Source organism: Lepidochelys kempii, chromosome 12 (assembly GCF_965140285.1).
Source record: "Lepidochelys kempii isolate rLepKem1 chromosome 12, rLepKem1.hap1, whole genome shotgun sequence".
Classification (NCBI taxonomy): Eukaryota; Metazoa; Chordata; order Testudines; family Cheloniidae; genus Lepidochelys; species Lepidochelys kempii.
The window spans coordinates 21,616,078-21,639,626 of record NC_136391.1 but is presented as its reverse complement, the minus strand read 5'-3'; the positions used below and the strand labels follow the sequence as shown (position 1 = coordinate 21,639,626).

Genomic DNA, 23,549 nt, shown 5'->3' with positions numbered 1-23,549 from the left:
AGATAGGCCGAAGACCTGATTTTCAGAAGAGTAGATGAGGTTTTGAAAGAAACTTCACCTTCCTTTTGCATACAATAAAACTTAGCTGCAAATGCAACAAAGAACAGGCTTGGCTTCTACTCAAGAGAGTTAGTAGATGGCAAGGAATCAGTGGCAATTTTAATATGTTTTGAGGAATGAATTTCTGGTTCCTAAAAATCTCTTAATTCAGAAAAGTTCTGTGATGGAAGATTCCTAGGTGGCAATGGATGTTATGGGGAAGAAGATAAAACTGAGCTACTTACCTCCTGGGTGAACCATAGCTTGCTTCAAGACATCGGTCAGGTCACTTCCTCTAAGAGAACAAGGACAAAGTGAACCTGAAGAATGTCTCCATCCTTCGAATCCTCTTTGGGAAAAACAATTTCCCAACAGCACAAGAAGCAAAAAAGGCAGAACTTGAATAGAAGGGGTGATGATCCACAATTGTGTTGGGATATATCAGTCCACTTTTCCTCCTCCTTCAGTTCCAACATTACAACAAACAGGGTTGTGAGCAAAGTGTCAACCCCTGACTGAATCCATCTGAGGCAAGTCACAGACGAGGCCAGGAAAAAAAAGCAGCAGCCAGAGAACAATGCTGGTGTGAAAAAGTATGTTGCCAGTTGGTCCTTCTGCATTGATTGGCACGTGCAAAGGCAGAAGAGCCCATCAGTCCAAACTGGTGGATTTCATAAGGAGACAATGGCAGTATGTAGATCATGCACATGTAGAACACTTCAGGCTGCAATCACTCCCAGCAGGAGCATTTCCTTAGTACTTGCCTACATCCGTCAATCCACACTGGTACATGCTACATGCTATATTTTTATTTTTTATTGATTTTAACATTTAACAACGTCACAAGTCAATTCATAGGGCTACATAATAGAAAATAAAACCTAACAATAAATAAATAAACCATTTCAGCATCCTCTCAGGGAGCCCACACCAAAAGAAATCAAAAGGAGAAATGAATAGCACAATGTTTGGCATAGTCACAATGAAGATACCATGTTCCTGAGCACTGGCAGACTGTATACAAATATACATCTCCTTCAATGCATTCTCCTTTCACTGGAAGGGGCAAGAAAGGGCACACTTTCTCCTTTTATATCCATGCCTCACCACATTGTTCAAATGTATAATATTACAGCCCTACAAGCCACTATTTTCAAGGTAATGGTGCATGGTCCTTATACTTTTAGAACTAACTCCACACTAAATATAAATAGGTAGCTAGTTAGCCAATACTATGGGATAGTTAAGAGGGAAGAAATTGAATTCAACTGAGCAGAATAAAGGGACTTTTACAAAAATATATATAAGATATTTCAGAGGTTTCAATGGGTAAGATTGTTGTTTGTTTGAAACCTATCTGTAGCTATAGGTTCAATCAGAAAAATACAGTCTCATAAAATGTGTAATATTAGCCTCTTCAAGTGCAAGTGAGTTGTCAATAAGACAATGAAGACAACATCAATAATACACACTATGTTATTATCTGCTATTCTGAATCTCAGCCTAGCCAAAGATATTGGGGAACAAAGGCTGCATCTAAAAGCACTGACACTTTTGCACTAGTGAGTGAAATAGGCAATTCTACATTTATTTAATGGTACTTGTAAAGGAAAAAAATTAATTGCCTTTAAATTTAGAATAAATAACTCAGGATAATGAAGAAAGTTGCTCTGTAGAGGAGACTGTTACAATAGAAAATTAGCAATTCTGTGCTTAAATCAATCACTTATGTCACATGATCCAAGTCAATAGAAGGACTGAGTAAGTGCTATCATTGACCTTAATCAACCAACAATTGGTGTTCAGGGATCAGAAAGTCAAGGTATAAGACCAGCCCTTTACAATTTTTAGGGATTGGCGGACATCTTATAAGCATGTTCTTCCAAGATAACTGTTTTGTGAAATGTATTTGATATGCTTAGATATAACATACCATACGCAAACAGCAATGGAATAAGCAAACTTCTGACAAATTTCACAATATACACACCCCTCACACACACACCATTTAGAAAGTGAAAACCCCTTTTAAACTATGACATTGTTACTGTATTAAAATATATTGGAATTGTAGAAAAGTTTATAATGAAAACACTATACAATAATTGTATTCTTTGGAAATAACCTATTTGTGAATGAGGGTCTTAAAAATCTTGCTTTACAACAGTTAATTTAGAGTTTAATCCTGCAGTCCCTTTCCATTCAAAACTGCCATTAAGCTCAAAGGGAGAAAGGACCGCCCTAACATTCTTATTTATCCACTTCATACACTGAATGTGATTTAGGGTTGAACGCAATAGATTTCCCCAGAACTAATGGACCAGATATATTCATACAATGTCATATTATTGATTTTACTTTCTTCCTATTGTTTGCATTCTCTTTGGAAGAATATATGGTTAGTTATACTGTAGATATCATTTACAATTATTATATCATTCACTGTTTCTTAATGTAAAGTGCATGCTTTGTAATTGCATTCTTTCTAATGAAAAGAATCCCATAAGTCAAAGTGAGTCTGAGTGTAAGTCTAAATTGGTATAACCTCCTGTACACTTCGGGGAAAATGGAAGATTGAACTCTTTCTGAATTTTTGTTTGATTTTCAAATCTCTCTCTTTAAAAAATGTAATGTAGGGGAAAAAACAGAGTTAATTTTAAACTCTTTCTAAACCATAAAACTATTTATATAATTGGTCACACAACAAATTTCCAGGCACTTTATAAAATGAAGACCCTATTGCATTGCAAAAATCATACTACATGGGGAGCTTTCCAGTAACTAGAAAAGAAATATTCAAAGTCATGGAGTAATAAACCATTTTTAGGGCTTTTTTTAACCTGGCACTATTTCTAAAAATTTTCTGGATTTCTTAAAGGAACCATATAGATTTATTTAGCCCCTCTAAATTTCAACTCAGTCTGAATATGTAAGCAACTTTCTTTAAAGTGTAATAAGTCATGAGTTTGTTTTCTAATTTTTCCTCTTCACTGATTTACATTTTAATATTTTGTTTCTAAGTTATAATTATGCAAAATATTCTTTGTTTTGCATGATTATTTGGAATGTTTACAATTATTTAATACAATTTACTTAACTATTTTGAAACCAAATGATGTGTTGAATTTAAAAAGGTTTAACACTCAAATTGCCTTCATATGCTCATTTCTCAGCGTACTGTACTGAAAGCTGAGGAGAGCAAATTTTCATTGGTGCATTGTGAATGGTGCTCTACCAGGCTGCACTGATGGAATACCTGATTTTAGAATCTTTGCACAAAAGGACAAATTTCTTTCATGAAATCAGCACTCAATTTAGCTGTCATTACAATAGCTACTGTACAAATACAGTGAGTTTAAACCTAAAAGTCTAAAGCCATATTGTAAGCTATAAACAGACTTTTATCCGTGGACTTCAAAGTATCATGTAGGTGGTTTAGTTCTGAGATTGCATCTAATATCTTGATAGCAATTTTTCCACTGAGATTTATGATCTCAGGAAATTTGCCTGCACACATCAGCAGCCTCCACAGAGAAATTCAGATCTGGCTACAATCTACCCTCCTTAAAACAGGGTTTATCTCCAGTTCTGCAGTTCTTCATGGAAACTAATTTAAGAGCACAAAAAAGGGTGTGGATTAGGAAGAAGAAGGCATTTATATTTTTTGCTAAATTAAAGATTCCAATGCTAAAATTTTAATCAAATGCAACCACTCTCATTATTTTATTTTTACATAAATCATATTAGACTATTTATATAAAATGTAAATTCTCTGTTAAAATATAGTGGAGTTTTGAGTTTCTTTACATAGTTTCGGCATAGGACATCCAGAACCAGATTTTAAAAGCTGTGCATGCAACTATTGCAACTATTCACTCAAATCAAGCATTCACACACACATAGCCAAACAGATTTGGAAAAATCAGATCCTTAACAACAATTATCCTCTTACTTTCTATTTAAAGGGGTACTGTGCCCATATTTCTTGGGTAAATAATCTGACAATTCAGAAGATACCTCCTTGCTCTCTATATATAGATGGGGCAGAACAGGAACCTTGAATTCTAGAGGCATGCTCTGGAGGAGTCATTCTAGCAGAACTTCCTGTGGACTCTGTCAGAAACTTTCATCCGATCTTTTTTGGTTTCTACTCACATCTGTTGTTTTTATTTGTAGGACTACTTGCCCCAGGAACCAGTAAATGAACAGACCCATTGCACACTTTCAAAATCTAGATACCAACTGGAACGAACTGAAAATTGGCCTATAAGGCAAATTTGAATCCCTGGCCCCAAACCCACTTCTATGGTTTTCATAGCAGGTCAGATCTGAAACTGGAAGGGACTTGTGTTCCATATTGAATTCAGGCATTCTTCGGAGATTTTGGCCTATGGTGGTGGAAATCTCATCAGACTTATGAGTTTTCCACATTTTCAGGATAAAATGTCACAAAATCAGCTAACAGATATCAGGGCCACTGAATCCAAGCTCAAACTCTGGTGGAGCTCGATACTCAAACCCAAACCTGATTCATATCGAAAACACTAATTCCTCACACCATTTCCCAGTATGATTAAATTCAGATCCTAGGAAAATGCATTTCTCTCTCTATGCATTTATATCTCATCAGCATGGTACCAGAGTGCTTTGTTAATCTGGACTAGTCTTCAAAACTGTCAAACTTCTGCAGTGAACATTCTGGAAGTGTTTTAAATCCAGGTACATTAGAGACCACAAAAGATGAAGAGCTATGTTTTTTGTTATGGGACAGGAGAAGGCATTTTGTAGTGTGTACATAACTGAAGGAAAAGATAGGACATTGTACTAGTCTCAGGCTTTGGGGGGAATTTCTCAGGCTCCAAAATCTCAGGATTTTCAGGGTGCCCCAGTGGTATGTACCATAAGGGCTGAAGATGTCACAACCATGAAAATGACTTTCCATCAACTAGAATCAAGGCAGAGGGCAATAAACTCTTCAGTTCCTTTTTCATGGATCCATAAGATTAAAATCTGGCCTCATTGAAATCAATGGAAATATGCCCATGATTTAAGCGGGGACAGTTTTTCAACTTTAGACTAAGGCCAGAAGGGATCATTATGTTTATCTAGGCTAACTTATGTCATGACACAGGCCACAAAATTTCACCTACTAATTCATGCATCAAGCCCACAACTAGCCCATTCTTGATCCCCACTGTAATCTGGATTCACTTAAGGACAGCAATACGTTACTTTTCAGATTTTCTTTAGATCTGTTTTATGCCCATATTTCTTTTTTCTTCATATGACAAAGGGGAAATTCTGAGATCTGGGGGCTCAGACTCTGCAGCTTCCCATGGTGCTTATGTCACATGGCCAATAATGGACTGTGATTTGCCACATAATTTGTGTTATGCCCAACCAGTGCAAGCAGTAGCATCGCATGGCTTAATGTAAATGACCTGTCATAGCCAACAGCAGGTGTGTGCCATTCCTTTCACCTCACTGAAAGACATGCCACATGTGACACAATATTTCAATCCCTTTCTCTCTCTCATATCCTCTTGCTGAGCGCAAACACAGCTTACAGAACAAAGAGCACAGCACGGGAGTTTCATGAGTTTTCTCAGTGTTGTGATACATGGCTGCTTTGGAAAATATTACAGCAACTCAGTGTCATACACCACTCAAGTTTCTGCTGTGACTCTGAACATGGTACAGGGCATAAAACTGAATATTCTAGTTAAGCTATGTAACTCTTGAGCTGTGTCCTCCATTAAGCATAACTGCATTATCTGACAAATAATCAATGTTCAGATGACACTCAAGAGTCCCAGCCACTAATCCTGGACTAAATGTACCTGATATTTGCCTTATTGCCAACGTTTTACACTGTGCCTGTGCTTCCATATCTGCCCCAAGAGGTATAAACATCACAAGGAAGGTCCAAGCTCCCAGCCTGAAAGAGCCAAGAGTGCTATTAGAGAGGTGATGAGCTCAATCTGCTCTTCGACTAAAGAGCCCTCTTATTTTGGGGGGGAGGAAGAGGTGGCTCTTTGTTGATATCACTTCCTAGAATTTTTACAATTTTAGTTCAGTTAAGTTCAATTTTTAAATATTTGGTCAAGATCTTTTTATTTTACCAAGCATTTCAGACTGAAGAGAAACTGCCCTGTCTTTTATATCAAGGACGGCAAAGAAAATTAAAATAGTAAATATTAGTTCCAAACAACCTGCAGAAGTGAGAGCTATTTTATGACTGATGACTCCACTGAACTTAATGAATGGAGGCTGCCATTTTCTATTATATGGAAAATTAATGTTTTTCTCATCCCCTTTCCCCCATTATCTGGACACTCTGGCTACACCCTGTAATTTCCACAGCTACCCCTTCTCCACCAAACCCTCACTGTAGCACTAGTAAACGTCACTCCTCCAGCCTCTCTTTGGATCCTAGCTTCTGGGATGTCGATGGTGCTGTTCCCGTCTGCATCCACCTCACTGATCACATCCTGCAGCTCTGCTTCGGTGGGGTTCTGGCCCAGGGACCTGGGCCAGATATCAGTTGGCTTGATCCATAAATCCTGGCCAGGTTTCAGGATTGTCCTGTTACGTGGTTTATCAACACCCTCACTACCCCCCCCCCTTGAATTAAGCAGCCTTACCTTCGTTATGAGCCCCCTTCCCTCCTCACTTTCCCCTTCTGATCACGGCAAAGATCCAGATTGGGTACCAGAGAAGCATGGTTTCCTCCTCTTCCTTCTAGGAACCACTTGAGTGACCGTGGCTTGTTATCCTGGACTCAGGGGAGACTGAGGGCTATCTGACTGGTCCTGGCTTTCTGGAAGGGAGATGTTTACTGATGTCTGAATGAGTCCTAGTAGAGGATGGAGATTGTGGATTGTGTCCAGAGGAGTCCAGGTGTCAAGGAAGGAGATGACTTTTTTGTTCCATCACAAAACAAGGGAAGAGTCCATGGAATAAGTTTAAACTTATGTAAACTAAAATGTTGATTTTTTAAAAAAGTCAGCTCCCTTGTTTCTAATACAAACCAGGATGATTCTGAAATGTAAAATTAGAAGTGGAATTTTCCTTTAAACTTACAAAAAATAATTAAAAAACTAAAATTCCAGCGAATTTAAAAAATTATACAAATATATTGGGCCTTCTAATACAATCTGGGCTACTGTCCAGTGCAACAGAGGCCACAGAGAGAAAGTCTGTCCCTCAACCAGCTCCCCCAAGATGTATCACAGTTTCTCAAATGATGGCACCCTGGGTATCTGGACTATTTGAGGCGTGCTTTTCCTGGTTTCTAATCTAAGGGCCCAATTCAGCAACAAATTTAAGCACATGCTTAACTCCATCACTATTCAGAAAAACAAGGTACATGCTTAATTCCCATCGACTTCATGCTTAAATGTACTGATAAAAGATGGACTGCTGAATTGGATGCTGAGAGCACAGATCTTTGAAAGGATAGGATTCATCACCTAGGTACTAACAAAGAAATGCTCAGTACAAGACCAACCAAAAAAACCACAGGTGGAGTTATCATGGTGGTGTACAGGTGGTGTAATATTATGCTTCTTCACTGAATGACTTAAATAACTGAAATTCTTTTCATGAATGTGAGTCTCATGTTTACAAAATACTGAACTCTACTCATGCAACAAAGAGTAAACAACCATAAACTATTCATAATTTAATGAACTTGTGTTCCCCTCACAAACACAATAAAATTCCTAAGCTACAGAACTAGAAAATTTAAAAAGTTTGGTGATTATACAGTCTTCCTGTACCTAATATAAATAAAAAAGGAAAGCACAATTCCAAAAAAAATTTAAAAGGAAAATATAAAACAAGCCCACCGAAAAATTATTTTAAATTAATTTCTTATTCACATTTTCAAAGTGCAACTATTCCATTCATACACACACACACACACACACACACAGAGTTATTCAAAAATATACAAACAACTCATATAAAATACTACAGTGCAACTATAATTAATACTAGTTACATACTCCTGTACTCACTAGCCAATCTCCATCTGTACCTCCTTTCATTACGGCCTGGATCCTGTTCTCATTGCATTCAGTTGTTGTTTTAGTACTATTTACTACTGATAATAGGTGGAGAATCAGGCCCTAATAGAATACTAGATAACAGGGTCACCTAATGGAAAGGTTTAAGTGTTGGCAATATCGTTGATAATAAGCTAGATGTGCCTTCTTCACCTAGATGTCCAACAATTATTAGACTAAATAAGGGTTGAAGATTGTTTAGAATTAATACTGTTCACATTTAAATACAAATTATCTTAGTAGGATTTTGCATATTGATTGGGCACTGCTGTTAATTCCTCTTATTTCTATAGAAATAAATGATCCCTTCTCAACACACAAAAGCTACCCTACCACTAAATAATGATCTCCACAGGGGACAAACCCTAAATGAAAGTAAATTCTACATACTGTAACTAGGCAGCTGAGCTATATCCAGTATCCAGAATAAGGTAATGTTGCTTTGCAGCCTTTGATTTGACGAGCCTAAGTTACTTCCATTTTATTTGAACAATAATATTTGAAATATAAAGGGCCGCAGAAAAACCCAAAGGAGAAGGAGTCAAAGAGTGCTTTGATATGCTCCCCTTAAATGAGGGATGATCATGATGGTCCCTTCTGGCCTTAAAGTCTATGAGACTATGAGAAAGGTTTACAGGGCTTCAGGGAAGGCGTCCTGAGATCCATGCAGAACTCTCTCATGCAGCCCTGCAGATCCTATAAACACCAGACTACTCATTCACCCTTACTTACTGCTAGCCTCCATTCTGTGGTAGCAAAACCGTTCCACATGGCTGCACAGTAGCAGCCATGGAGGTGATGAACTATAGTGCTGTTAATTCAACTCCTGCTCTGATACCCCCAGGTGTGGAGGGGAACATGCCGAGAGCCTGTGCTTCTCCTTTCAGCATCCCTCTGGCTTGTTCTATTACATTTAGCTTTATCCACTAGTGGGAATGGAGGGGAAAATAAGGACCAAAGAAAACAGAAGTGTGTTTAAGTCTCTCCTAACTGGGAGATCTGATGCCGTAAATATTATATCAATAAATTTATCATCATTGTTGGCCCAAGATTTCTTTCCAAAGGCTTTTTTTCCAATAAAACAATTAAAGCATAAATAGCACACAAAACTTAGTGAAAAAGATATTATTTTAACATAACAGAAGATGCCATCTAAAGGATAGATTAGTAAATTCTTTTCAAAAAGAAAGCCACCTTTCTAGATACACTGGAAGGATGCTGCACTTCTGAAATGTAGCATTTCCATAATAAATAGTAACATTTGGTTTGACTTAAATATATGAAACTCTTCTCCAGATAGGACAAACAAACCTACAACAAAAAATCAGCTCTCACAAAGTCCAAAGCCCCCCGCCCCTCCAAAAATAGGCTCTTTGTCTTTAAAAAGGAGGTCCTGTAACGTGCACATATAATCTAAATTGAAAGAGGTATCTGGACATGTGGTATACAGTATGAGAATATTATACCTGGGCTAGAGGCTCCAATTTGCTTTAGATGGTTGTAGAAGTCATAGAATAGAACTAACAATATCATATGTCATAGCATATATATCCATAAATGGCTCCCAAATCTGCTTATATGTATTTCTTTCAACATGGATATAATTTATCATATTTTTCCCGATGTCTTATAAATGTGTTCCATGGTAATTCATAGAACCTGTCTTAGAAAAAATTATTTCACTAAATGTAAGTGATGTTTCAATTAAGCGTGAATCAACTGCAATAGCCATATTCAAGCGATATAAAATGTCAAAAAAGTGCTAACATCATAAATCTGAAATAACCATTTGAGAGTTGATGTTTAAAAGGGTCTGGGATACCTTATGGATAAAACAGTAGCTTTTTCCTTATGGAATTGTGACTTTAATCTTGTCATGAAGCACACTGACTCTAAGTTCAAATCTAAGCAAAGGAAACCAAATCATAAGACAACTATGGACCTGATCATGTAAATACTTAATAGGATCTTCAATGAGTTGTCTTCATTGGAACTACTCATGGCAACAAGCACTGAAGCAGGTAGTGGATGTTTGCAGGACTGAGCCCTGCAGAAGTAGTTATGATTCACGAGTACAGAGAACTTTCTTTTCTGAAGTGGTCCGCATTTCTCTCATGTTTACATGGTTAAACACTCAGCAAAGCTTATTTTCTCAAATGAGGCGGCGTATCCATCCCCTTTACACACTTTGTTGTGCAGCTACTGGTGTACATAGATCTCATCAATTAACATGACCCTCGTTCTTCTATTTACATTATATAGGAATGCTTCAGGAAAGGGGGCAGAGGGAAAGTTTGTGTGTTCACATCCAGCCAAAACCTGCTTTATACACCTACAGATCTTTGGAGGTGTGTAGTACTTCCTAGGGCTCTGCAGGCCTGGAAGCCAACTTGGGCTGAATACAGCCACGAGGTTTATACTTATAGGTTTAAACTGCCCCTGAAACGGCCATTTGTTACCAGACATATTGTAAACCAAAATAATCTCAAAATCTCAGCCGAACACACATCTTGACCAGCATTTTCAGTCAGATTAATTTTTTAAGTATCTAACAGATTTCATATGAATAAACGGTAGCTGACGTACTATGGTGAATTTACAAAGGACCTGATTTTGTAATCTCTGCACACACAAAATTCCCATTGGCTCCAGTGAGAATTATGAATGCATATCATTTGTAGACACAGATCTATCTACTTTAATTTTTTTTCCTGCAAAGAGATGACCCCCATTGAATTACTGTGTAAGAGAACAACTTACCCAAATCTAAATTTACCCTACTTTGCCTAATTTTAACAGATATTTTTAAATACATGTTAAGGATATGATCCAAAACCCATGGAAATCAAAGGAAAGACTCTCACTGATTTCCACGGACTTCGGATCAGGATCCTTTTTTCTCCTACAGATATATAAGAAATAAATTATTAAATAAAAATAAAATAAAATGAGAGAGAGAAATTGTCAGCTTAATTTCGATTTTGAAAAAATTAACGTTATATAGAAATCAAAGACCAATAGAGAGATTTCCACGATTCTTTTTTAATTCTACTGAAAACAATTTTTTGTTGTAAACATTGCTGCTAGCCAAGCTTTGCGCACGTGCATGGCAGCCACAAACAGAAACTGCTGACAAACAAAAAGAGTAACCAGTGAAAGTGACTTCATGTTTCCAAATGAAGTAAAATGCAAAAAAGGAAATAACAAAATGGTTAAGTATATGATTTTAAAATATTCAGATTTAATAACTCACACATTAACACAGCTAATGAAAACTGCTTTTGATAAATATGGGTCCAAAGCATTCCCCCAATTGGGCAGATCTTACCAGCTTGCCAATGGAGGAACAGGGCCATTCCTCTTGCTCTGGGATTCCAGGAATGCTCCTGTGCTGGAGACTAAAAGAGTGCCTGTCCATGCTCCATGGCACACCTCCTCCCACACACATCCTCCCATGTTTCTGTGTAGTAATCTAGCAGGGAGTTACTACCAGAACTCAGAGCTCTATTTTGTTCCCCTGGGTCTCCTCCGTAGCTGTTAACAGCATCCCAGAGGGGGATCCAATCGATACAGCAAGGTATCTGCCAGGGCTGCCAGGAAAGATAAGGGTGAGAAGTGGGGCCATGAGCAGACAGGAGTGAGGAGCTATCAATGTCCTGACTCCCCTCCCCATGGATTCTCAACTCATCCCAACTCCACAGCTCAACAAACCCTTCCGCCTTGAAAGAATACTTGTTAGGAAACTCAAAGGGGAGTTTCATATAGTTCTCTTTATCTGTGGCCCTCTCCCAAGAGCTTCTACACAGGAATGGGAGTTTTAACCTAACAGTCTTCCTTGGGAACTCCCAGTTATATTAAACATCTTCTTGTAAGATTTCTCTATTACCAGTTCCGCAATGCCATCTATGTGCTCACTGCTGTACAAACAGAAAAGAAACCACTCCTATTCCCAAGGAGTTATCAATTTAAGAGACTAATCCTGTATTCTTTGCACACCCAATCCCTGAGCTTTTGGGATGTACAAGGGATGCAGGACTGGACTGTAGATCAGCTTAGCTCAAACACATAATATATCAAATGATGTGACAGCCACAAAAATCCACACTGGGTTACAAATTATTTATATTACCACTGTGGCCCTTCAACATGTGGCTTTTGTATTTCATTTGTATATTGCACCTTCCATCTCTGGGAATGTTATTTCATGTTTTATATTGTGAATTCTTATGAAGCAGGAACCATGCTCTCTCTTATGACTGGAAAGCACCTTGCACACTAAGGACACAACTGGCAACAAAACAAATAAAAAATCATATGAAGGCCCAATCTAGAAATGTTATTTTCCTTATTGCTCATTTGCCTAAAAGCATGATCGATATACATAGATATTGTATATACAGTATACACATGCATGTACCTTTTTGCACTTGAATAAAACATATATTCTTATGAATGATCTTTTTCTTTAAAAAAATCAAGAATATTTGAAAAGACCTAAAATACATTGAAGAGTTTTAAAGAATAACAGTAATGTTGAGAACAAAGTATTCTACTAGCTATTATCCCTGTTATGGTATTAATAGGAGGGGACCAAAATTATAGGGTCTCCTTCCCACTGATTCCATTAACAATAAGAAGAATTACATTCCTACAGCATATGAATGAATCAATGAAGAACAGAACCCTTACATAGTAGGGCACATTAATTAAGGGTGAAATATAGCCACTTTAATTATAAATTCCAGTTTGGAGGAGTCTATAAGCTCTGTCTTTTCAAACTCTAAGGGGCTGAGATTTGAAGCAATGAAACTGGAAAAAGTTTAGTTTGAGCATGATCTTGCACACTTGTCTGAGAAGATCTGCTTTTGACATTAAAAGAGACAGCTTAGTAGAGTTGTGCAAAGGGTTCATAGTGAAAGTAGAAACTATACCAGACTCACCTGCTTTGGCGGTTTTGTTATACCTGGTGGCCCAAACCTGCTCCCATAGAAATCAGAGACAGTTTTCCCCTTGGCTTTCTTTGGGAGAAAATCAGGCCCTTGAAATTCATCCCAGACTGATTCACATTTTTTGCCAACCTTTATGTATTTTCTCAGCAAACATAGACCAAATAGTAGTTTTGCATCAAAACTGTGTGAAATATTCAGTTAAACATGGTCTTCATGCAAAACCATGTGAAGCAGCAGTTTCAAGATTAGTTTAGCTTTAAAATGCAGGGTTTGAGCAAACCCGGTATTCAAAGAGAAACTGAGGAGAAGCCACACAGGTTGAAACAAATGAAAATATTCACACAGACCTTTGTGAAGAAAACCACAGAGGGTTTGTCTACACAGGGGTTTATTTTGTCAGTGTAGCTGCAGTGATGTAGGTACATCAGTGTAAATCCTTTGTGTAGATGCCCTGGCATCAGTGTAGAGATTGATTTGCAGCTCTAACCTATACAGTATAAGTCACTTCTTAACCAGTACACTTGATCTAGAGTAGGGATTTCCATTCAATTCCTATATCAGCAAAGCCGTGGTACAAAAACTCTTGGTATAGACGAGCCCTGAGTTTCACACTGCCTTACATCTTAGTACCACAACAGAGCTTTCATGAAAACGACAATGCAAGTATATGGAAACACTGTTACCGCTGTACATGAAAATAAAACTTCACTATTGTATGTTCATGCAGATCTACCAGACTAAGAAATTTTAGGAAAAGAAAAAGGCCACCCAGCCCAACATGCCACCTCTTTCTGATATAAGATTTAATCTGCACCACCTTGTTATTTTCACCATAACTCTCACAATTTCTTTCTCCAGCAGCAAACCTAGATTTCTCTTGAACTCCTTTATACTTATTAATTCTATTGCCTTTCCTGTAACTTATTCCATATGCTTATTACTCTTTGCATGAAGCAGTTCTGCCTCAGTTTCCTATTTACTCCCAGTTTCCTAAACTTTAGATTAACTGGACATATAAATACACCTATTTCTACCGTCTGTGATAAATGATATTACAGCGACAAGGCTGAAGGTAACAATGTCAGTGCAAATCTATGGAGACCACTTCACAGCAATGAAATAAAATAATGTTCATACAAATGATACTATCATTTAGAAAAATAAATGTAAGTCTGCCCCTTAACTTAGCACGGTTTGCTCAGGTCTGATTTTCAGTCTCTCGCTCCCCAGACCAGCAGAGGCCAGGACTGCTGGAGAGGCAAGATACATACAGCCCTGGGCCATGTGGGCAGGGATGTTACTCAATAGCAACCTCTCCAGCTGATTGAGGAGCAGTATTGATGAGCTCAGTGGGGCTCCAGTCCTCCTCAAACAGAAGGACTAGAATGGAACATCTCCAGGACACCAAATAGGGGGAAGGGTTCTATGGGACATAGGGCACTACCAGAGTGAAGAAATGTAATGAAGTGACTATACCTACATGAAGGCTGACACAAACTTATGAAGGAAAAGAGAACCCTGGCACTCTGAGCCCATGAGTATTGGGTGAAGTCCTGATCCCTGTGAAGTCAATGGCAGTACTCTCATTGATGTCAGTTTTACCCATTGCACCTAGGCAATGTAGGGTAGAGCAATGACACCAGACTGGGAGTCAGAACTCCTGAGCACTAATCACTCTTCAGCTACTGCCTCATTCTGTGGCCTTGGTAAAGAAATTTAACTTCCCTGCTGTAGTTTTCCCCATCTGTAAAATCAGCTAATACCATCAGTGAGGTAGGGCTAAATTTTCTAAAATTTAGAGGTGTCTCCTGTTTTAGGCATCCAATTTCTGGCACCTAGTGACTGATTTTCAGAGGTAATGAGTACCTGCAATTCTCATTGATTCCAGTTGCATCTGTGGTGCTCAGTTCTTCTGAAAATCCCAAGTGTCTGAAGTTGGGCATCTTAAATTGAATTGCCAGAAATTAGAGGCCACTTTTGAAAATTTGAGCCTTGATGCTTGTTCGTTGTTAACAAGACTTAAAACATACCATGCAAGTGCTAAGAACCATTATTAGAGTTATTATTAGGCACTGCAGCCTATACATTCCTCTATCAAAAAGTCCTGCCACAACAGGTAATGTTGACCTTTTTTAACAATATGACAATCTATTTATGAAGAATCATTTTATTCTGCCTTTTGTTGTGAGACTCTGACACAAGACAAATGCTGCAGTGCACACTGCAAGGGGGGTCAGATACCGATGCTGCTGTGGCTGTTTTAACTCTGTTTTCTTGATTTGTGTTTAAATCATAGAGGTATTATGACAAAACTGTTTGTCTTTAATATAGTTCAACTTGGCCTAATGAACCCGGGCTCTTTAAAAACAATCTCACATAGTGTATTTAGATTAAGACCTATAAAAAAATTCAGTGAATTTAAAATGATTTCAAGGCCCCATCCCACAGATATGAAAAGCACAGATTACTAGGCTAATTACAATTAGTCTACCGTAATTCTTTTTTCATGCATCTGGTTAGCTAGCAAGTCCACAATATGCACATGAAATTTTAAGTGAATTTTAATACATGTGAAAGATGCCAGATTCAGAGTATGGGAGGTTCTCCCTTCTAGGATTTCTCTGTTTATTCACAGAACTAGTACAGCTGGGGCAGAGGCAATGCAAATTTCCCCTCATTGCCCTACCGATGTGCTTCATCTCTGATTTGGATCACTGCTAGGAGTGAAAAGGTACTTCAAATCTTCAGGTTCATTCACTGTTTAGCTTCACTGCTGAACCTGCCAATAAGAGTGACAAAGTCGCTGTGGTTTTTGTGATCCGCTAAGAAATGGACTGACACCGCCAATTCATTTCAGTTTGGTCACCAAACATCCATCAGATCATAACTGTTTTCAGTCATTTCTGACCAAGGTCAGACTCTGACTAGTGACTGAGTCGTGAAAAGTTCTGTATTCTATTATCAGTTCCCTGCACCATTCAGTCACCTAACCTTAAACTAGAAATACACATTTTTATAATATTCCCTAAGATCATCCCCTTAAATGTTTCAAAATTATTTTACTTTTACATAAGTATATTTTCTTTCACAGTATTTCATACTTTTTCCTTTTTTCATCTGTGCCCAGAAAATCTTTGTTCGAAATCATTTGGATTTTCGTCTTTTCTTGCCGAGAAGTTTATTCATATTTATATGAAAGGGGAAATACATATTATATTTTTCGTCTCTCCTTAATCCACAATGCTTACACCTATGCAATATAGGCACATAATGCCCCCACAAAGATGAGGTGAAGGATGAGACAGAAGATGCAAAGTTTGAGTGGAGGAATATAAAAATGACATTCCAAATACCATACTGTTTTTAGCATTATGAAGAGACTAGATTCAACTATTCAGAAATCTGAGAGAAATTCAGAAACAGAGTTAAATGTACTTATGCTTTCCCAAAACATGCTAAATCAGTAGATGCTAAAGAACTATAATTGCCCTCATTCAGACTTGAAAAATAAATCTATTTACTCTTTTCTTTTTGATAAAGTTCATATAAATCCACGTAAACGCCTTTTTTATTCAAAGCGCTCTGAAGACACCTGTGCAATTCACAGCCAACTTAAAGCAAAAGTAAACATTTGGAAAAATGACCTATACTGATTTTCTTACACTTTAGGAAAACTTGTGCTACTATGGGGAATAAGAATAGCCCATTTCAATGGGCTAGTGCATTTTACAGGTCTGTTCTCCTGTAAATTTCCTTGGTTACCTAAGGCTCCCCTGGTGGGTAAATAACCTAATGTTTCAGCTTTCTGTACTGAAGTTCACAATTTCTGATCTCAGCACTGCCTTTACTGCTGCAAGCTAAATAGTGGTACTGATGCTGCAACTTCCAGATTACTCACTTTCCTCTCAGATCAGGAATGGGTTGGGTTATTGGCCTCTAGCATGGACAAAAATACAACAATCAGCCTCTTCATTATATAAGTCTTCAGTGAAGACAATGCTGGACAACTTGCTGAACATCAGAGATCTCAAGTATTTTCAGAACTTAGGAAAGACTGTAGAACAATACCTTTTTCTTCCGTGCAGTGGACAAAGTCACTGCAAATTTACTGAAATCATTTTAATACAGCATTTCTGTAATAACAATTTGTATCTTCAGGAGCTGTTTTGCAAAATATTGCTTTAGAATAGAAATATTTTGACAAATTTGCTGCAAATGTAATATGGGGGCTAACCTTTTCCAGAAGTACAGATGTTAATTTCACGGTCATCATTTGAACAGTAAATGAAAAGAAACTTTAAAAATACTTTGCAATTTTTTAAAATAAATCAACATAAAATCCCATTCACTTGCAGCAATATAAACATAACGTCACATCTACGGGTCTGAAGAAACAGCAGGTATCAGTAAGTGTCTCCTGCTTAAGGAAGAATCAACTGGAATGAGATCCCTACTACTGAACATCTGAGACATTAGTGGATATATTCTCCTACAAACTAATTTTAAGTGGTTGTACCAAATTGGAAGTGTTTTCTGTTTATAATGTTTTTTGAACTCTAAGCATTTAATTTATGATTTTTGAAAGAGTAAAATACAACAAACAGTACATCCATTGTAATGTGAATAAAAAACAAGTGCAACAGAAAAAGGAAAATAGATAATATAATAAGAAGATATGCATCTCAAGCTGTTCTTGTTACGACTACAAATCAGAAAGCCCTCAAATTGTCAAAGTTAAGAAAAAAGATCAGCTGTCTAATGAACATAGTTGCCTCATTTTCAGAGATACTGAGCTCCCACAACTCTGTGTGAAGTCAATAGGAACTCCAGGTTCAGCATTTCTGAAAATCAGGCCCAAACTGTATTCTAATAGAAATATTATTTAGGGAGTATTTTTGTTGCAGAAATGGAGAGGGTTCAAAGTAATCTGTCAAAGAAGTGCTGCTACATTCATGAGTCCTAAAGCAAGCTAGCTCTCATCTGTGGGGAAAAAGTTAATTCACAGGGCTCATAAGGGCTTGCATTTGTCAAGGAGCAGGACGTCAATGCTATCATTATCAGGCAAGTCAGCCAGGCGTTTAATGGTAGAATCAGGAGACATTTGCTCTCCACTATCAGAATGACATCATAACTAAAACAGCCTTCAGCAAGAAGGAAAGAGAAATGCTGTAAGACTTGGACTACAAACAGGCTTAGCACTTCTACTGCGCTATACTGACTGAGTCACTACTCCCCTTTTAGGAGGTAAAGCTTTTAAATGTCCTAATTCTAAAACTCCATCCTGATAGCATTTCCAAAATAAGGATCACATTTTTAAAGAAGTACTCTTAAACCCTTGTCCTCAAAACTGGAGAGAATGTTAAACCAGCCACCTAGTTTAGGAGAGATGGTCACTTACAATTCATAAATGTACTTTAAGTTTTCTGGCATTTCTAATTATGCTAGTAATTTTCACTTTAGTGAACCATATGGAAGAGTGGGGGATTGAGCTGTATTAAGACACTAGCTCTAGCTAACTCTGTAATTTAGAGAGGAACAGCTTAATTAACTGGTTTTTTAAAAAGTGTACACACACACACACACACACACCTTTGAGTAATCGGAGAAATTTAGTGATGAACTGTCCAATGATCAGAAACAGGAAAAGCAGTACATATTTAGCTTCCACAGTAGTTGTAACTATACTCCCCAGATCCCCAGAATCACAAATTGTCAACCTCTTCCCCTTCTCACCCCCATCACTACAGGTACACAGACGCTGTACAAAAGCCTCACCTTGTGTAAGAAGTATGAGGGGAAAAGTTATGAAAGTCGACAGACAACCTAAAATCCCTCAGGCTACAAAAAATCCCGCTATTGAGAAACAACCCAAGAGACCACACAGGGAATGTACAGCTTTCAGAAGCACTTCTCATCTTATTTGCACTTAACCTATTGATGTACTTATGCAGGTCACTTACTTTTCGAATAGATTTGAACCCTTTATAATCATGCAGATCGCCGCGGTTGTCACTTGGGTGTTTTGTTTGGTTTTTGCAAACAAGTTTCATAAAAAAAAGAAAAAGGTCCAATTATGCAAATCCGCTCTGGATAGGTAGTGAATATTCAATATGACGGTGATACTGTAATAGTTCAATGCAACACACTGCACTGGACAGATTTATGAGGCAACGTCACTACTATGCTCTGGTCCTCGTTGAAGCATCTTGAAGTTAATTAAAGCTGCAATGTCCACTTTTCCAGCACCCTCCTCATTCCGGTTTACTATTTCAACATCAAACCAGCCAGGGGGCCTCCCCCTCGGTCTCTGTACACTTAAGCAGCCTGCCACAGTCAGTGAACAATGAACAAAGATTTGAGTGATAGACGGGGCGGGGGGAATCTCCACGGGAATAATCAAATCCGGTTTAAACAAGTAACAAAATATAGTTGCTAATATTAAACTAGAAAAGAAAACATTCTTCTCCAACTGAGCGTGCACAGGCATTGGGCCAATCCCCTGCAGAAAGGACCTCAACGCAGCCAGTCCTCCCCATTTCGAGCAGTGAATGAGCCCAAACAAGGATTCTAAACTTAATTATGACACTTAAAATAGTCTTTTTCCACATAAGCAGGGAGGCTCGCCACTGCTATCTGTACCAACCGGTCAAATCAGCTCAGCAAACACGGCCCCTGTTGGATTTATTTTAAACTGCACAGGGGGGGAAATGCACAGCTCTAAAAGTGCACTCCATGCTAAAGCACACATACGGTAGTACACCCATGCTTTCTGAAGGGGCTTTTCAAAGACCAGCTCCCCTAGAACTGCCTGTTATCTGTGTCTTATATTCTCATTGTTTGTCCATGCCTGTGGAATAACAAACAGCAGCCTCAGCGCCTTCGGATTGCAAGGACTCTCCCCTTACCCAGCTCATTTTCTGCTAAAGTGAAAATGAAGGGATCTGACAAATCACGTCTCCGCCTAGACACTATTATAGACATAACAATATCCGCCAAACAAAAACCCTTAAACAATAACATCCATGCCCGTAAATAGGCTGCTGAATCCTTTCTCCTTCTATACTTTCCCTCCCCCCCCCCCCAATTTCTCTACCCCCTCCCCACAATACAGGAATTTATAAAACGTACTAAAATTGGACTTAATATTCTGCAGAGAGGCAGATTTTATGCATGGACTAATTGCAATTATAATATAGGAGTCGAAAAACTAACTTTTTTGGATGGACCCAGTTAAACTTGTACTACATCCAATCTCCTTGAGAGAACTACAGACCCTTTTAAAAAAGGCACCCTTCTTTTAAGTTCGCAAGCATCACGGTTTCTTTCAACCTTTCTTCATATCCATATTTATATAGATATTCATTATTTGCAAAACTGCAACAGATGGGCGCCTTCAAAATCTAGATTCTTTCCTACTCATCCAAGAATATTGTTTTATTTAAAATCTTGAAACATCTCCTATGCCCCCTGCCTACGACTGTTCTCCTCAGTACTTCATCCCTGCGAAATCATTCTCAGGAAAAGAGCAGAGAGTCAAGATCAGTGCCGCCCCAGTGTGCTAAAAACGAAGAGACTGTAGCAATCTCTTCATGTCAACGCTTTTTAAGGATAGTCTCCCCACCCCCGTCATCTATTCTTCACACCCATCCACCCCCCAAAATGTTAACCCCGGTGCCTTGACATAAGCCAGTTCCCGGAAAGGTTCATGTCCGAGTAGCTTCTCTTATCCTATGGAATTGGCATTTAAGTTTCCTCTTTAACCTGTTACTTTTTCTGTACGTTAAAAATGCCCTGGATTTGTGGCTGACAGGTGCTTCTCTGCTCCTTCTGCGGTGTTTTCAGGCATGCTCTTTTACCTTCCTAACAGGTTTTAAACCTGATCTGACATTTAGTGCACACTTGAATGTCATAACGTTCCTCAAAGCATTATGCACGGCTCCTATTCATAAGAGGTCGATTAGAGCACAAAATGGCAGGTCTCTTAGGCACTTGAGTCTCACAAGTTTGACACATGCTATGCATCAGCTAACTTTGATTAAAAAAAAAAAAGGGAGGGAGTTTACAAATTACACTCCGGGTAGCCGGGATCCTGCAAGGAGGGGGCGGGGGGGAAACACGTTTAAAGTCACTTCAGCAAAGTTTACTCAGCAACAATCCTTTAAAAAAAAAGTTTCTGGGCAACTTAACGGCAGGATTTCTCAGGGCGACAGGGAGCGAACTTGCTCCTGCCCGACCCCACGTTATCCAAAACCAGGCAAACTCTTGTCTCTCTCTTTTTATTTTAAGTAACGGTTTTAAAAGAAAGGAGAGAGGAGAAAGAGGGGGGAAACCGGAGGGTTTTCTTCAGGCTAAGTTCTATAGCGCCATTCAATGGCTTCTCTGCTCCTTTCATTATTTTCTGCTTTTCCCCTGACAGCCCTGCTTGCAAACGTCACGGCTATGGATATTTAATTATACTGTATTTTTTTAATCACGGTGGAAAACGCAGGCCCCGTTGCGATGATTAAAAAGAAATAAAAGAAAATAGTCCAAACTGACTTTGGAGCCTCTTTCCTCGCTCCTGGGAGCCGCCCGGAGCCTGAAACCCCCCCTTGTTACCTTTGTCTTTCTTACCTTACAATTTAAAGCAACGCGTAGAAGAAACTCCTGCACGTAAACGAAGCGTTGTAAAAGATTGTGTTCAATGAATAATGAAGCATGTCCACATGATTGACTTGATCATTTTCTTGTGCTGAGGGGGAAAAGTGGAGCGCGGAGCTGTCACAATTGCCCGCTGTGGCTAGCCCTCCTAACTGTTTGCAACACATCCCGAGTCAAGAGTGCTTTATTTTAATCTGTCTCTTTTCAGAATAACCCCGTTCATTGATACTGATCACCCAACATCACAAGACATTCCCATCTTTCAGCTTGGACTCCCCCTATCTGGTAGGTGAAATGCATTGTACCATTAAAAAAGCACTCCATTGTCGTCTTGGCATAATTCACAGCAACTAGATAGGTCTTGCGGCATTTAGCTTTGATGAGCCAAAAGCTGAACCCTTGATATAATAATCTACAAAGAATGGTCTGTGATCGTCCATTTTTTCTCTCTGTCTAGCAACTAAGAAACCATTTAACACAGCGCAGCTTGGTCTTGACCTTGAGCTCATGTAAACACACTTATTAAAATCTATCTATTCTCTAAGAACACATTCTGATTGTCAGACTTGTTATTCAGACATATATCAACCCCCCTCGCCTGTCTTTACTTGCATTCCTGCCTTTTACTAAACAATTTTTTTATCAAGCCCGAAGAGATTATCATTTTTTTAAAAAAAAAAGCGTCGTTCTTACCTGCTCCTGAAACTATTTCAAGTCTGTTTCCTTTAAAAACTCCAGGGTAAATCTTGGTGGACACCGGGACCGGAGCATCAGTCACAGCTCCGGCGTTTAAGAGAAGTAATCAGCGATAAAGTGACGTTGATCTGCACTGTAACCTTGTGGCGTATTTAATGTAAATAAGCCAGTTATGTTGCCAATCGCATGCATACAAACACATAAAGGTCTTCAGCGTTGCATTTTGATTCTTTCCATTAGAGCCGACTTTATTTACATACACTATTTAGGGGATCATGATAATTCTAAAACAATACTAGTGCCAAATGATTATGAAAATATGATTTTAATTAATCACGTAGTAGGCAAGGAAATTAGCATACGGTAATTAAACTTAGAGAAAAACGTCATGGAGGTTCTCTGCCTTATGGGTTCGGAATAATCATTAAACGATGGGTTTTCAGGACTTAATTATCAAACAAATAACTTTTTTAAAGCAACTTTACAAGGTTTATCCGCAGGGCAACGATTTAGTAAATAATATACAACCAGGCAAACAAGGTGCAAATGTGACTGGTGAAATAGGTTATGTTTCTACAAAGCAAGAGGGGAGGGGGGAAGCTGAATAATGCAATGATGGATTCTGTGTCCCATAGTTGACAAAAGCATGGTGCCTCAATAGACTCTTTGTTATGGGATTATATAATGATTGTGGTGTAATTATGGGGGGAAAGATTTAGTAATAATAAAAAAGTATCAAAATACACCAATGAGCAGCTTGTTTTAAAGAAAGGATTGCATGTGACAGTAGTAGCATGTTAATAACAAAAAAGGCAGGGCCCGAAAGGGCTGACAAATAAAGATTGTGATGCCCACGATTAAGAAGCGATGGAGACAAATTGATTATTCAAAATGCCGAGCCACAGGGACACGTAGAACATTGATTCAGGTAAGACTAGTTTCATCTTGACTGAAATGAGTTCCCTGAAGATGACTGGCATACATTTTAAATCAGTTTACTACATAAAAAGCAAAACATCACAAGCAGAATCCATCTAGTTAAAATAGAAGTCCAAGGGGGGAAAAAAGTTTACGTTTGTGGCAATTCCCAAGGAGACTATGGAATTGCAGAGGAAGGGGATTTATTAATTCGCTCTTCCTAAACACTGGACCTAAA

At 38.4% G+C, this 23,549-nt stretch overlaps 1 protein-coding gene across 2 annotated transcripts in view; it reads right to left on the bottom strand.

Moving 5' to 3' along the window:
- Positions 1–21,769, bottom strand: part of ZNF536 (zinc finger protein 536) — a 403,720-nt gene extending 381,951 nt beyond the window's left edge. The window contains exon 1 of one of the 2 annotated variants that reach the window (XM_078848118.1): positions 21,671–21,769. The gene's annotated coding sequence lies outside the window, so the exon portion shown is untranslated. Of the gene's footprint in view, positions 1–19,017; positions 19,107–21,670 lie in introns of those variants that run through there. The other variant, XM_073307805.1, reaches the window with a different exon arrangement.
- Positions 21,770–23,549: the final 1,780 nt, after the last annotated feature.